The sequence below is a fragment of the Amblyomma americanum genome, chromosome 1 (assembly GCF_052857255.1).
Source record: "Amblyomma americanum isolate KBUSLIRL-KWMA chromosome 1, ASM5285725v1, whole genome shotgun sequence".
In the NCBI taxonomy this organism is placed as follows: domain Eukaryota; kingdom Metazoa; phylum Arthropoda; class Arachnida; order Ixodida; family Ixodidae; genus Amblyomma; species Amblyomma americanum.
Genome location: NC_135497.1, coordinates 183,797,057 through 183,813,729, shown reverse-complemented (window position 1 = coordinate 183,813,729; position 16,673 = coordinate 183,797,057). Strand labels below are relative to the sequence as shown.

Here is a 16,673-nt window from a genome sequence, read left to right as displayed (position 1 = left end):
GCTTAAACTTAATTCTTAAACATGGGTTAATATTTCTTCCCAGAATGCAATGGCTGGTCTTCTAACCATGCAGAGTAGTGGTGCAATGTGTACACAAGGAGCAGGCATGTATAATGTGTAGTAGTTGCATATTTTGGTTTAGGCACAGTGCAATAACAGAACAAGATCTTTCACAACTGAAAATAAAACATACCACAAATGGCCGTTATTCTAAATAAGGTTGCAGCCAAACTGCTCACAAGTCCACCTATTTCTTATCCTGGAGGACCAGACAGCAGGACAGACCTGGGCAGCAGACAAAAATACACAATCACTTAATACACTTAGACAACACATAAAGAGGCATAGAAAGACGAGAAATTTTGTATTACAGTAACGTAAAAGAACTGAAGTTGTTCAGTTACAAAATTCATGAAACTACCTGTGCTCAAGTTTTTACATGAAAGCAAGGAAGAAATAAACCGACACAAAATATTTAGTTCTCACAATCCCTCGTTTCTTGCAAAAACTAGGGAAGATAGGTCCATGTGCCACAACATTATGCCAAATTAAGGTTCCATCACAAAATGGCATCAACCGCTAAAAGTAGGTGAATACCATTTCATGCTCTGAGTCTACTAGATGTGTGCACTAATAACTTAACTAGGGCTATATAATGTAACAATGGCACCGCCTCGAGAAGAGCATTTTCAGATGCCTCTATATACCGTAACCTTCTTGCAATAGCTACATAGAATTAAATTTAATCATTTTAGATGACAGCTAAATGGGGGCTTCCTGTATTGCAATTAATATGGTGCGTGAGCATGTGTGCCATGAAGACGCAAAAATGACATGAGTGCCATCACAGCATGCTACAGTCAGAAACAACTAAAAAACAAAGCGACCGCTCAAAAAAGGCCCTTCAACCAATTGCACTGACCGCTTCTTATGATGTCATGGTTAGTCTGATTGAGCCCTGGCTTATCCCCCTTCAGCAGCCACCCCATGGCGATGTCACACTAGCAGGTCTAAGGCGATAAACCAGGACGTGGTGAGAATCGATCGATGCCATTGGTTTGAGGGCGTCCTTTAGCGGGCATTTGCCGCCTTGTTTTCGGGTCATATCCAACTACGGGCTGCAAAAAAGGAGGTAGTGATGAGCCAGATTACATGATAAAATCAGCATCAAACGGCAATCAGAGGCTTTTTTTTTGGTGCGCTTGCCACACTGAAGAACGTCTGCATATGCCTGGGCCGCCATCAGCAGTGAAATGACTGCACAAGGGCTTTTACCCCGCCTTAGTGCCACCACGTAGCTAGCTTACTTTGATGTAGCAGTGCTGTGTTACTTCAGTTTCATACGCCGCACAAAAAAATCAGCATTATGGCGAATTTTTTGTAGTGCACTTCTTTGCTCGGTGAGCCCACACTTGGAACTCCACCTCTACAAGGGTTAAGGCCTTCAGTTGATAATGCCAGCACTTACCTACTGTCCAATGTTAGTGCAAAGCACGTGGGCCTAAGCTATATGCAGCAGGGGGGGGGGGTAGCTTTAGAAAGTGTGACAGGGTGGGTGCACTCAATGGGGGCAGGGGCTATACAAAGCTACTGCTCTCACTTTTTATTTTTTAACTTTGCAATATTCATTATTCTCTCTGGCCCCTGCAGTCAGTCGCACTGGTCACTGTCACAACCAAGGTACTATGTGTCTCTTTACAGTGATGACTTTAGAGTAACAGTGCCAAAGCTTTGGTTAACCAGAAATGCCGGTTTTTTTGGGGAAAAAAATATGGCTGGTATTATGGCTTAGCGGGAATAAAATTCAAACGCAAATAACCACGCCAAGAGAAAGGAGCATTGTGGGAACATTGGTCACAGTCAAGAAAGCTAAGTGTGAAAAAAATCAGAGTTCACCCAAAACATCATACCTTCACTCGGTCAATGATGAGTCATTCCAAGCCAAACGTCCCAGAGTTAATCTCAACCATATCTGATTTCTTAAAAAAATTCATGTAAAATTTTTGCAATGTGTGAAATCTAAGCGAGATGCCGAAAAAATTTAATCAAGGTGAGCGCAATTTGAACAATTAGAAAACGTGTGAAACCGGCACCGCTCAATGATCGACCAAAAATCCAGATTTTTAGAAGATACTCCACAAATGTTTTACTGACATTTGCAAAGATTCTGGCTTTTGATATGGTTCAGGTCTTGTATTTTTGAACGGTATAATAATTTTTTAATTTAAATAAACTGTAAAATTCTACTACTTTGACATTTAAAAAATATCAACTCCTCTTTGGAAATTAAGAAACAGCCATCTTGCTTCCCTAGAAGTCTATTACCCCTAAACATGTTACAGCTCATGCAACTGAATGAGTCCAAGTGAAAATGCTGAAGTTGCAGAAAAGTGCGTTTGGGACCATAAAAACTCGTTCATTTCACTAAGAGGTGGTCCAAGTAAAAATACCAGCGATAACAGGTTTAGTAGAACAGTCTATTGTGTTTCATTTCTGAAGATTTAATCGAGGTGATTTTTGTTTAAAGCGAGAATAAAATGCTTGAAGTTGAGCTCGTCCGCCGCGATCTGCGTCGTTTTTTTGCGCCTCTTCATCACAGAGCACAGCACTGCTCTCAACCGTAAGTGAAGTTTCTACAGCGGACAGGCATCAGAATATTCTGTAGACGAACAGATAATCGTGGGAAAAGATTTTCTTTGAGCTGCCGGATGGCACGTGCACCAGTGAGATTGTTATTCAGTGGGTTCATGCCACACTACGTCATTGTTTTCAGAGACATGACAGACACATACTCGGCAACGCTGCGGATATAGTGTGTCCGCAAAACCATTTTACTCCACCACATATCTGTTCTTCTCAAAGCCTCACTCAGTGGTTGAACGAAAACAAAGCGCTATAAAATGAACTGGTATCACTGAAAAACACGCTCAAAGCTGTGAGGTGCTTAGTGTTCAGGACCTCTGGCTATAATTTTCACTGAGTGAGGACTACTTTTAGGCACGGATGGTGTATATGCGATTCGCCCTATGAGATGCATATCGTATCACCACATGCCATTTTTATTTCTCGAAGTCTCGATGAGCCGCTGGACAAAATGTGGCAAGAGGTAAAACGAAGGGCAGGAGGCAGTCACTCACGGAAATTGAGATTTGCAGCACGAAATATGCATGTGGTCACTGTGCTTGTATGGTGAACTACGTTTTGAGCACGGACTTGACCTTTGCAAAAAGGCGTGCTGGCTTTGGCAGCGTTGCCTGCTATTCAAAAAAAGAGTATACAGGATTCAAGGAGGAGGCGACTGGGTGCCGGTGCCGCGGTCGCAGTATGTTTGATCACTCGAGAGCAAGGCAGCTCCACTCGATCGGGCCGCGCCAGCGTGCCTCGCGTTACCAGAAGCCGTGGTGAGGACTTCGTACCGTCACGTGCGCTCCGAGGCACATGCTTTCCGTGATCTTATTCGGACATTAAAAGGACTGGTGTTACGATAGCTGTGCCGGGTGGTTGTTCCTTCCTTGTGGCTCAAGCGAGACAGCACACTGAAAGCCATAATTTTGCTGCTTTTGGCTGCCTTATGCCATAGTGGGTTCGTTTGAACTTCAAGAGAGAAAATGAACTCGCTTATCGCCCACCACCCGTCGAATGTCATGCGATACCTGCCTTCGCTCCAGCCCTAAACATGCACTACAGTGAGTGAGAGTAAACTGAAGTGGTTATGTGGCCATAAATGTGTCATGACAGCTGCTGTGTTACTCGATGGAGCGCTAAGAGATGACGCAACTTGCAGCATGAGAGCTCGACTTTAAAAATCTTTTTCTCGCTTTGAACAAAAAGCACCTGAATTAGAACTTCAGAAATGAAAGCCAATAAGTTGTTTTACTAAACCCGCCATCGTCTGAATTTTGATTTGGACCACTACAGGGTGAAATAAAAAAGTGTTTACTTATGTTCCGAAACACTTTTCTGCGACTTCAGTATTTTAATTCACTTCGACGCATTCAGTTGCATCACCTGTAACATTTTTTATTGGCAATAGAAATCTAGGTAGGCAAAAAGGCCATTCTGAGAGGAAGTTGATATTCTTTTTAAATGTCAAAATAGTAAACTTTTTAATTTTATTTGAACTTAAAACTACTTATACCGTCCAAAAATACACGATCTGAATCATATTGAAAGCCAGAATATGCACAAATGTCCTTAAAAGTTTGTGTAGCGTTTTCTAAAAATTTAGATTTTTAATCATTATTGAGCAGTGCCTGGTTTCACGCCTTTCAAAAGTGTTCAAACTGAGATCACCTCCCAAATAAACTTTTTTCGGCAAAAAAATTTTAGCTTAGATAACGCACGCTGGGTTCAGTTTTAATGAATTTGCTTCAACAAACCGGAGATGGTCGAGCGCAATATGTGGGACATTTGGAGTGGAGTGACGGATTCCTAAACCTCACTGCTGCCCAGTCATGCTAATTAGAATCTAATTAGTGTTATTGGTACACTCTCTGGCTCTTTCTGAGCACATTAACGCTTGTAAGGCAGCCAGAACCAATATAAGACTGAAGTAATTGAATTTTAATATTTCCTAATGCTTAATTCAAACTCGTGATCCAAATACTCGATTCAAACTCCTGACGTACACACCCAAAGACTGGTTGCCGCCGTTCTCAGGTGAATGGCGGTGTAGCAAAGCCTCTGCTATCCCCGCCAAAAATTAACTGTAGACACGCACAGTTGCTAAACCGGCTGGCCATGGTAACACTTGTATTTTGTTGTTTGGTCATCGCTAGCTTAGGCTTAGGCCCGCTTAGGCCACGGCCATGCTCTTGGTGCGGATTGTCGCCGACGCGATTGCTCGGTTCCCTCTAGTGACAACCGTAGCAAATGCTCTCAGCCTCAAGGGGTAGGGAGTTGCGTCTGTGTAGTGAGTGTTTGGGTCGTTGCGTAACCGTTCGAGTGCCACCGCTCTCGCTCGTCTGCGGCCGGCGTTAAACATGGGGTGCATGTTCTTGGGTATTGGGTCCACGTGTATGCGTTCCCTGTCTCGTCTGGGTATTTGGTGTGTCTCCTCCACGCAGAATTGGGGTGTCCAGGGGTAGTGAAGTCTCTGTAGTAAAGCTCTACCTTGGGTTGTCGAGTCGAGCTTCTCTCTGCGCGATCAAGACTGCTGCGTCGTGTTCATCGTATGTAATGTAAATACCCAGACTCTCCAGACGCTTTGTGCCAGTGCAGTCAGGGAGGCCCAGTGCAGCTTTGTAGGCAGTGCGTATGAGTACGTTGGCCTGCTCTGCTTCACATCTGCGTGAAAGCTGGTATCGCAGAGCCTACGTAATACGGCTGATGACGAAGGCTTGTACCAGTCTCCTAGTGTCGTCCTCCTTCATGCCGTCCTTACTGCGGCGATTCTTACGAGTGTCTCGATACACTCCTGGCCGTGTGTTTGAGTGTTTAGCGTTGACGACACGCTGCCCGTCTCCTGAATTAGCATGCCTAGCACCCTGAGCTCCTTGTTTGACCTGGCTTCCGTTGATCCCCAGGTTGAGGATGGGGGAGCGCGTCTGCTGGGTGTTTTTAGGTCTAATTTGAATAAATTCCGATTTTTCCGGTCTTCAGCGGAGTCTAGTCAACTAGCGGTCGAACGAGTTGTGTCGCGATCGCGGTGTGATGCCTGTTATCACTTTCTGAAGTAGAAATAGCGCAAACGTTAATCGTTTCCCGCGGCGCTGTTTTAGAACCTCGCCTGCGGTGTTGCAAAATTTGTTGCAACTTCGTTCGTGGACGTCAGAATCGGCCGCGCCAAGATTCATGGCTATCACAGCCGATCGCGGTTTTACCTGCTACGAAAAATCTCACCGGTAAACATGTCTCGAGTGAGCCACCATATCGATGTGTGTGTATTCGTACGGCAAGATATTTTCGTGTTTTGCTACGGCACATGCCTGTGCTGCCGCATGGGCGGCACTGACGAGCGCGCCAATCAGAACGCCGGAGTCGTCCGCTCGGTCGCATGCAGCAAACTTGATCGTACAACACCTCATCCGCAACGCACCCTCACGCGGCCGTGCGCATGGCCGCAAGGACGCGTGCGCATGCGGAAAAAAAGTGATCGTACAGCGCCCGTGACTCGCATATTCGACTTCGGACGCGCCTACGAAGTGAGGGCGCAACCGCAGTTTGCTCGGGCTTGAGCTGGAAAAACAAAGCTATTGCACTTGAAAATGTGAACGATAGTCAGGGTAGAACAGTCGTGCGCCGGTGTGCAGGTAACACGTGTATTTACGTAAATCGCCGATAGCGAGTTATCAGGAGGAATAAAAACCACCGAGCCAGAGCGTACTGCGCCTTGCACTTCGCTGGCCGAGAGTGCATCCGGTCTGCGCTTACTCTCAGTGTCCCGAGAACGATCGTCTACCGCCGGCAGATCCGGTGCGCGAGTAAAAGGCGCGGGCACCGGCAATGTCTGGTCCCGTGGGAAGGTTAGAAAACGACTTGTGTCGAGTCCCGATTTCTGCTGTTGACTATATATACACGCGTGCACTGCTTCTAGTAAGCCCCGGGGCTACAGTGAGGCGGTGCTTCTTTCCACGCTACGAAAAAAAAATACCAGGAAGCAGCGCTTCCGACGTTCTGTCTGATTTGATTATGGGGTTTTAACGTCCCAAAGCGACTCAGGCGACGATAAAGCTTAATGGCGCAAGGGAACGAACACAGGAAGACACATAGACATAAAGAGCGCCTAAATAATAAAGCGCATAAATAATAAAAAATTTATAATAAAGTTGTAAAGTGGCCCTGTGTCTTCCTGTGTTCGTTCCCTTGCGTCATTCAACTTTATGATGAACCAACTAGCCCAACAGCAAGTACTTCTGTCAGGCTATGAGGGACTCCGTAGTGAAGGGCTCCGGGAAATTCGACCACCTGGGGTTCTTTAACGTGCACTGACACCGCACAGTACACTGGCCTCTAGAATTTCGCCTCCACCGAAATTCGACCGCCGCGGCCGGGATCGAACCCGCGTCTTTCGGGCTGGCAGCCGAGCGCCATAACCACTCAGTCACCGCGGCGGCGGCGGCACAGAACAGGTTCTAGCCGAGAAAAAAAGTGATTGTGTTGCCCTCAGTGCCCATATATAGAAGAGTATGATGGAGCTTTGCAATTAAGCCGAGCAAGTATCATTGCACAATGTATTGAAGAAAAATCCATTATTTCACTTTTAAGTGCAAACTAGGCAGACAAAGAGGGCGCGCACTCACCGCAGTTGTTAACAGCATCTACGATCTTGTCGATCATCTTAGGCGCCTTCCTGCTGGTTGCCGCCTTTTGGTCGGTGGAGGACTGCTCCTCTTCAGACGAATCACTGTCCATGTCCCGGATACGCTTCCTGGGAGCCTGCGGTAGCGGTATCAAAGTTCTTTTGTCTCCGATTGACAGAGGTACATGCCAGGATACGAGCTCACGCAAACTAATATGCCAACACAACTGTTGGACACATCATGGCGCCAACAGTGACAAATTGAAATACCAAAAGAAGGAAGCTGGAGCTCGCGTGTGGCTCGCAGAAACCTGGAACAACGCGAGGCTGAAGACTCGGCGATACTCGAATACAGGCAAAAGCAGTGTAGCTGTGTAGCTATTCAGTATTTCCTATACTGCCTTGCTAATATATTTTACCTTCTTATAGCCAGTAAAAATAGCTGCAGCTTTCTACGAAACTGGCAAGCTATTACTAGCTTTTTCGCAACTTTTCGCGAGCCTATTGAAGAGCTTTGTGAAACGTCCAAGACGTGGACTCTAGTGCTAACAGACAGCATGCTGCAAAAATGCGCGACTTAGGCTTAGCCTAATAATTAAGTGAAGTGTCTTCTAAATGCGTGAGGACCACTGTTTGAAGAGGAGGTCAGACATAAGAGGTGTTCGATCGCTCATAAAGGATGAGCTTGTCACGGCCGCCAGTCCATGTCTGGCTCGAGGAATTAGTGTTGCTGGAATGTGTAGCGTACGTTTCCTGAATTTTATAGCCTCAGAATCTTTGTACGGTTCATACCATTATGCCTCTGGCAGAGTATTCGAGCTGTGCCTACACACTGTAGTATACCGAGAGCTGTGGGTGACACGAAGGCGGGCTGACTATCTTTAAAGGCAATTCGATTATACCAAAGGAAAAACCCATCACCGGCACACAGCACACGGGCGCCTTAGCGGGCGCCTTAGCGCCTTAGCCGCGGCGGCTGCGTTTTTATGGAGGAAAAACGCTAAGGCGCTCGTGTGCTGTGCGATGTCAGTGCACGTTAAAGATCCCCAGGTGGTCGAAATTATTCCGGAGCCCTCCAATACGGCACCTCTCTCTTCCTTTCTTCTTTCCCTCCCTCCTTTACCCTTCGCTTACAGCGCGGTTCAGGTGTCCAACGATATATGAGACAGATACAGCACCATTTCCTTTCCCCCCAAAACCCATTATTATTATTATTATATCTTGTGTGCACGGAAAATGGCAGGACTACGCCAACGTGCGCATGTAGCGCCGTGAAGAAAATTTGTCCAAGATAATCACAAGACTGTCTCGGGCTGCAAATATTCTGAACTTAATTATGATCGTCCGACGACGCGTTTTTTTATTGACCATCGTGACTAGGGCTCTTCAAGCCACTACGAGCCGCCTTCTATTCAAGTGACAAGGATTTACAAACTTTTTTGTAAGCACTACGGCCTATCAAGAGTACAAGGAAACTTCTGCTGCGAACGAAGTGATAATTAAGCTAACGACGATGGTCAACACTTGCTACAGCTGTAGACAAGTGTGGAAGCCGCACGAGGCTCCGCTCGCGCGGCTACCTGTCCTGCATTAGTGACATCTACGTTTGCTTTGGCTTCTGGGATTGAAATAGCTTGTTTCCGAGCACATGGCGATCGTGTCGTATTCTTTCGACTGCCACTGGTCGCCAGCTGCTGTTTGCGCATGCAGATCGCTGCCGGAGGTGCACTCGGCCTACTTATCACGAAGCAGGCAGCAGGCATGGCGTCAGCGGTGGATTAAGGGAACGGGGGGGGGACTAAGGGGGCTGCAACCCAGGGCCTCACCTCGGACAGTAGAAGGGGGCCCATTTATTCTAACTTGCTTAGTATATGGAACCATGGGCAACGGAACTTCGAGCGACATGTATGAAGCAAGAAAGCCAGAACGAGCAGACGGGGCCCCCCGCCTAATGTAAGAGCATGCGTTTAGACTGATCATTTGGGGAGAGCTTGAGCTGCAAAAAGAGGAATCCCACACCAAGCCGGCGGGGCCCTCTTTCTTACAAAGTGAGGTGCGTTTGTTTGGGAGAGTTTTCGTGGTTCCCTGTCAGTCCGTCTGTCCAGTGCTGTCTGGAGAGGAGGGGCAAGGGGAAACACCTAAAACATGTAATGTGGGATGAGGACCTAAATCTGCTTTGCCCCTCATCACCACCACGCCACCGTCCACCTCTCAAATAGTTCCGTCGCTGTCCTTCTCATAGAAAGGATGTGCTGCAGTACCCAACAGTGCCTACCATTCGACTTTTCTTTACAGTGATGGTAATTTGGGCGGGGTAGGATGAGTCCGATAGCAGATGAGTCTGATGGCAGAGTCTAGGCAGGAAAGGAAAGAAGACATCACACGTGCTTTGGTCCGCGTGCCGTGGGGCATGGAATGTTCACTGTTCGGGCTAGGGTTGTGGAAGAGTGAAGGGGGAAGTTGGGGAAGTTGGAGAGCTGGACAGAGGCCTGTCCCCAGGGCCCATTCCTGCCTAGTGGCTGCGCACCCTCGCGCGCGCTCGACGGAAAAAGTAGGTCAGACTGGCCGCCGAACTTTCCAGAAAGAAGTAGAAAAAGATGACTCAGAGGCGATGGAGGGCGCGTAACTTCGCCCGCGCTAGGATTCGCACTCTTCCCTTCGTTCTCGCCCTTGGCGTCGACGGGACGAAAGAAAAATCGAGAACCTCCCAGAACAGACGATTGCTCCTAGCCAATAGAAAGACGAGACCGGAACGGGAGAAGTGAGTTTGTACTGAGAATGAGGGAATTTGTACAAGGATCTGTGTGTGACCGCCTGCTTTGGCGCTAGTAACAGACAGACGCGGCGCGCGTCTATGAAAGGAAGTTGATCGCGGCCTGCGATTCAGCTTGCATAAGCCCGCCCGCTGAGGAGCTCCCCAGGGACGCACCACTCCCGGCCAGCCACGGACCAATTAGGCAGCGTGCGCCAGTCATCGGGACGGCCACCATTGGACACCTGCGGTCGGGTCGGACTGACGAAGTGCCCGGTGCGGTGAACAATTAGCATCCATTCATGCAAAAATGCTCGGTCGGAAGCATCAACGAAAGGCGAAGTTAGAAAGAGAAGAGGGCGAAAAAACCTACCAAAGATGACAAAGTACCTACTGAATGCAGCTTCCGCGGAGCAGTATGATCGGTCTACATAGTGTCAGTGTCAAACTCCCAATAGTACCGACTATGCTTCTGTGGAGGACTTGCCAACTCCATCATCACGGTTTCATGGCAAGAAGCAAGGTTTGACTCATCTTGGTTGTCCGGATTCTGTGAAAACGGTGCCAACCTCGGCCGTCCATATTTCTGAGCAACCGACGCTAACCGAGCCCTGCCCTGTTCTTGAGTCTGCAACGTCTATGTTACTCTGCCGGGTCACTGCCACAGAGCTCCAGGTGTCCGGTCCGCCACGCCAGATTTCTACTACTGCTGATCAACAGGTGCCAAACCTCCCCGATGAGCCTCCTTCTACTGACGAGCGCCAGGAAACACCACTCCAAGAACCGACTCACTTGTCTCCTGTTAGTTTGGCTTCAAATAATCATGTTCCCACCCACATGTGTACCTCGTGAGGACGAATGAGACGGCTTCTCGTTGCGGAAACAGAGAAGTAGAGACACCCCCGCAGCAAGAGGTACGTTGCGAGATTCTCCGAAGTGGCCCTGCTAAGTGGCCGGACGTTATTACTGACAGCATTCGGAGTGTACGCCTTGAGAAAGGGCCATTTTATTTTCAAAATTGGGCAGAAAATTTTCCGTCTTCCGAAAGGCAGTACAAAACTCAGAAACGCTATATGCCACCTCATCTTTTCGTGCAAAAGGCTGTAAATGTGGAGGCGTACGAGCGGCACTGGTTAATGTACTTCGAGTCCAAAGATTCCGTTTACTGTTTCATGGGCAAACTATTTTCTATTTCAAGCAACACCAGTGCTCTCACCCCGCAAGGCTTTTCTGATTGGAAAAGAGCAGAAGAAAAGGTTTGAGCACATGAAAATAGCGTCGAGCAGCTGAACTGCGTGGCAGCAAGGCTCGCCAGCTCTAACTCGAGCAGCACAATTGACAAGGAGCTGGTTAAGCATCTTGTCACAGAGACCGCTCACTGGACAGAGGTGTTGAAGCGCGTAGTCGTTGTAGTTAAACTTCTAGCTGAGCGCAACTTAGTGTTTAGGGGCAGTGAGATTTTTGGTTCACCGAGAAATGGCAATTATATGGGAGTGCCTGAGGCCATTGCCAAGTTTAATCCCTTTCTAGAGGAGCACATCGAACGCTACGGGAACAAAGGAAAAGGTCACCCATCGTATCTGTCAAAAACCATTTGTGATGAATTTATAGAGCATATGGCAAAGGCTGCCAAGGAACATCTCGTTGAAGTGAAACGCGCAAAAAAAATTATTCTCTAATTGTTAATTCGACTCCAGACGTTACTCACGTTGATCAGCTGTCAGTTGTTTTACGATACTATTTAAATGAGAAAGTGTACGAACGCTTTCTTGGATATGTTCCAATCTAATCGCATACCGGCTTGTATCGTTTCGATACCGCGATGTCCCTCTTGACGACCAATGGCATTTCAAGTGATGATTGTAGGGGCCAAGCTTATGATAATGCGAGTAATATGTGAAGAAAATACGAAGGACTGCAAGCTAAAATGAAACACCTGAACGAATTGGCAGTCTACGTCCCGTGTGCTGGTCATTCACTAAACTTAGTTGGCATGTGTAGCGTTGACAGTTGCCTTGAGGCAGTCAAATTTTTTCACTGTAATTCAGAGACTATGTGTCCTTTGCTGCCTCACCTAAGCGATGGAGGTATCGTTTGGACAGCATGGGCGGAACTGGCCAGCAGCTTGTTTTGAAAAGTATCTGAGACCAGGTGGTCAAGACACGCTGAATCATATAAGGCCATTCTGAAAAATTTCAATGTAGTCTTGTGTTGCCTTGAAGCTATATCATAGAACTAGGAAGAAAACGGTGACACTAGGAACGAAGCGCACTCTCTTCAAGAAAATGAAGAAACTAGAGACTGCTTTCATGGCGATTTTCTGGAGAGAAATCTTGGAGCGCTTTGATAAAACGAGCGTAGCACTTCAGAAACATGGCCTAGACATTTCAACTGCTGTAGACCTGCTGAGCTCTCTAGAAGGCTAATTCTTTGCGACCTCTCGTTGATGTCTTCGAAGAGAGCACGCACGCTAAGTACCTATCAATGTTATGAGGATGAGGGCAAACGCATCGTTTTGAGTAAGCACCCGGACGGAAAAAGCGATAGCGCGCTACAAGGTAGAAAAAAGTTTGTCGTAGAGACCTACAATGTTAAACTTAACAGTCTAGTCTCTGCTTCGCGAGTGCGAAAGGCTGCCTACACTGAACCCTGCGAAAGGTTCGGATTCTTAAAATTTCTGACAGAAGTTGGGAGCGAGGCCTCTCTGGCAAAGCAGGAAGCTGGTGAAAACCTACAAAAGTGATTTGTAGCCAGCATTTTCCGCTGAAATCATTCGGTTTGCGAACTTTCTGCACAACTCTGTGTGCCAGGACGCCAGCCCCTGAAAATAATGAAGTTGCTGCATGAAAGAAAGCCGATTGATGTGTTTCCGAACCTTTCTATTGCTTTGCGAATGCGCTTAGCATACCCGTGGCCAACCGTGAGACCGAACGATCGTTTTCCAAGCTGTCGCTGATAAAAAAAATCAGCCTTCGTTCGATCCTCCTTGACGACAAGGTGAACTCGCTTGCTATCATGTCCATTGAAAGTGACCTCCTCCGCGATCTATCCTTCGAACAGACTATATCTGATTTCGCCAAAGCGAAGGCGCGAAACATGCCACTGACCCGCCGCGGTGGCTCAGTGGTTAGGGCGCTCGACTACTGATCCGGAGTTCCCGGGTTCGAACCCGACCGCGGCGGCTGCGTTTTTATGGAGGAAAAACGCTAAGGCGCCCGTGTGCTGTGCGATGTCAGTGGACGTTAAAGATCCCCAGGTGGTCGAAATTATTTCGGAGCCCTCCACTACGGCACCTCTCCCTTTCTTCTTTCACTCCCTCCTTCATCCCTTCCCTTACGGCGCGGTTCAGGTGTCCAAGGATATGCGAGACAGATACTGCGCCATTTCCTTTCCCTCAAAACCAATTTATTACTATTATTTATTAAAGATGCCATTTTAAAAGAGGACTGTTTGCGCTATACGTGAATAGTTCCAATAAATTCGTTGTGTCGCCTCCCAGCCGCCACGTTGCCAATGAAACGCTGAGCAGTGTAAGATATACAAATCTTCGTTGTTCGTCTCTTGTTTGTTCATGTGATATTTAGCGTGCTTATAAAGAACTGTATGCTTCTTGTTTTTGATAGTGCCACGTTTATTTGGTGTCGTCCTTGCATGTCTTACCTTTAACGAAAACATTTTGAAATAAAGTTTTGTAATTACAGTTGGTAATTTTCATCTGTATTCTAGTGCATTTTATGGTGTTTGTATTGCCTTAAGTATAGTATATATCTATTGCATATTTATAGAGTAACGTGTATCACGATTACTGGAGTCTGATACTGAATTTTATTAAAGAATGTTTTGGATACAACCATGCGTCTCCTCACTGGATTACACTTAGTGATGCAAACAAAGCCTAGCTTCAGAAGGATCGATATCTGAGCTGTGTTGTCTTTTCTACGTTCTTATCCGTCTTGAGTGCACTAAACTTTTCGTTAAAGCCTAGCTTTTACTGAAAACAGAATGCAGATTAATCGCAAACTGAACATGTGTGTTGGTGTTTACAACATCACGCGTTTCAAGCAAGGTTGGTTGGTTGGTTTTTTCGGGAAAGGAAATGGCGCAGTATTTGTCTCACATATTGGCGGACACCTGAACCGCGCCTTAAGGGATGGGATGAAAGAGGGAGTGAAAGTAGAAAGGAAGAAAGGGGTGCCGTAGTGCAGGGCTCCTAAAAATCGCGTTTCAAGCAAGTTTTGTTGTTTCCCTTATAATAATAATCATGATAATAATAATAATAATCACGTTGATCGCACTTCGTTATTTTTAATTTCGTGGAATTAAAATGAAACATGGCATATTTCCAGTAGCGTAGCAGATATGGGGGAGGGGGGGTCAGTATAGGGAAAGGGGGCCTGCATGCGCATTAGCCCAGGGCCTCCATTTTTCTCAATCCGGCCCTGCATGGCGTAGCGCCTTTGGGCGCTTCATCGCTTTTGCCCGCCACCGAAACGCTGTGTCCGGCTGTGCACGGCGCGCATAGCAATTCGCGACTAGTGGTGGTTGAAAAAATGTAACAAAACGCTTGCTTACTGACCAATCAAGTTTCAAACCACGAAACACATCTCTCCTTCGCTCTAGACGCCTGTGAACAACGAAACAACGATATGCTTTTACATAGTTATGACCACTCGTTTACGCACACGCACGCAGTTCGTCAACAATCCTGCACGCATCGTGACCCCTTGGGGCGCCGTAGTGGAAGGCTATAGGTAAATCTCGACCACCTGGGGTTCTTTAACGTGCACTACATCGCATAGTATACGGGCGTTTTTGTATTTCTCCTCCATCTGAGTGCGACTGCCGCGGCTGAGGTTCGACCCCGCGAGGCTCCATGACCGAATGCTATAGCCACTGAGTCATTGCAGGGGATAGTTACTGAAAAAAAAGCCCTTCGCTAAAGTAGTCCTCTATGCAGTCGAATAGGCGTGCCATGGACGCTGGTGCGCGGCTATCAAATCAACCCTCGAGAAAGCGCCAGTCATGCTCACCATGAAATACGTAGGCACTGCGACACCTGCTGCCAACGAAATGGTACCTTCAGAAGAGTATACAGTTGAAAAAGAACGCTATATAAAAGACGCAGGGCCAGGAAAAGCTATTTCTCCCAACCGTCTCGGAGCCTGCTACGGTGGATAAGAGCACGTAGGAAAAGTACAATTGCTTTCTGTCAGCGAAATTAGATTACAGTAAGACGCGTACGAAAATGCTCGGAACAATGCTTCGTTCATCTGGCGAAACTCCCCAAAACGAGTACAGCGCCGCAAGGCTTAAAGCTATAAAAATAGATGAAGACAGGTAAGGTGACGGGTTACCGTATAGCAACCCGCGCTAAGCAGTCGATATCAGAGCGCCAGTCAGCGGTTGGCGGCGTTTGGCGTCCGAGCGGAAAAACTAAAAACAAGCACGCCCACCAGCGCGAAAGAACAGACTCGGTGACTAATCAACTCGCGCAACGCTTGACCCTTTCCTTCAAGGCCGCCTCTGCCACGGCTGAAGTTCAAACGAGCAAAACAAACGCGGCACACGGTGTCTACCAGAAGGCACCTGGCAGCAGTAAGGTTGCCTAATTCAGACTTCGGTTTCCCTCGCTGCTCTCGAATGAGGCACGGCGAGCGGCTATGCGGTGCTATGTGGTAATGCGTAGGCCTACGTCAGCGCTTCCAGTAGGGCGAAAAGAAAACCCACTTACCAAGAGGCCTAAGGGATAGCACCCTACTCGCAGAGGGTCAGTTCCAACGGTTCCGCTGCTCGCGGAAGGTCAAGCCCGAGAGTGCCGGCGTTCACTCAAGGCCAGCCCGAGAGGCCCGGTGCTCGTGTGGATAGCTGTCCAAGAAGACAGATCTCGCAGTGCTGTCCCCTCGCGGCAGCAGGCCAGCTCCGACTGAGCTGCAGGGTCAGGCTGCGTGCACGCGAGCCCGAACGCGCATATGGAACGCGCATTGTGCTCTTCCTCCTTGATTCACAGTGGCGCCCTCTAAATGGCGTACGCAGCTGTGCAGTGTGACCTGCACTTTTTCCCGTCGCACGCAGTGAAGCGCAAGGGCCTCCCACTTGCGTTTTTTCCGTTGTTCATTTTTACATCTTATACTAAACCGAAAAGTAGGAAGACAAAATGAAGGGGCATTTTGACGGACACTTTTTTTTTTCTTTTCTCGAAAAAAAAAATGGCTTATGAAGGTTTGACGTCCTAAAACGACTCTGGCTAGGTGGGACGCGGTAGTGAAAGGCTTCGGAATTTTTGCCCTCCTGAGGTTGTTTAATGTGCACTGACATCGCACAGCACACGGGTCTCTAGAATTTCTCCTCCATTGGAATGCGACCGGCGTGGCCGGGATCGAACCCGCGTCTTTCGGATCAGCAGCCGAGCGCTATAACCACTTAGCCACGGCGGCGGCTCTCGGAAAAGAAATTGCGACCTGACTCGTGCACAGCCTTTCCGTTGTTTTGCAACGGAGAGGATATAGACCTCCTTCATGTTTGCAAACAAACGAGGTGGCGCTCCAGTCGCTAGCGGGCTCGCGGTAGGCAAAAGGCCAAGGAGTGGCATCGCGGAAAGGCGTTGAGCGCGGGGTTTCAGTGCTTATAGGCGCGTTGTCAGTTTCTACGAATCACAGCAATGGTTGATGCTTTCAACTTAGT

General features: G+C 47.7%; 1 long non-coding RNA gene across 1 annotated transcript; it reads right to left on the bottom strand.

Annotated features, from left to right (window-relative positions):
• Window positions 1-200: 200 nt before the first annotated feature.
• LOC144094052 (uncharacterized) lies at window positions 201-15,891 on the bottom strand. The gene is made up of 3 exons (XR_013306395.1): window positions 15,724-15,891; window positions 7,242-7,377; window positions 201-285 (listed from the first exon to the last, which is right to left on the bottom strand). It is a non-coding gene; the product is annotated as an uncharacterized LOC144094052 (long non-coding RNA).
• Window positions 15,892-16,673: the final 782 nt, after the last annotated feature.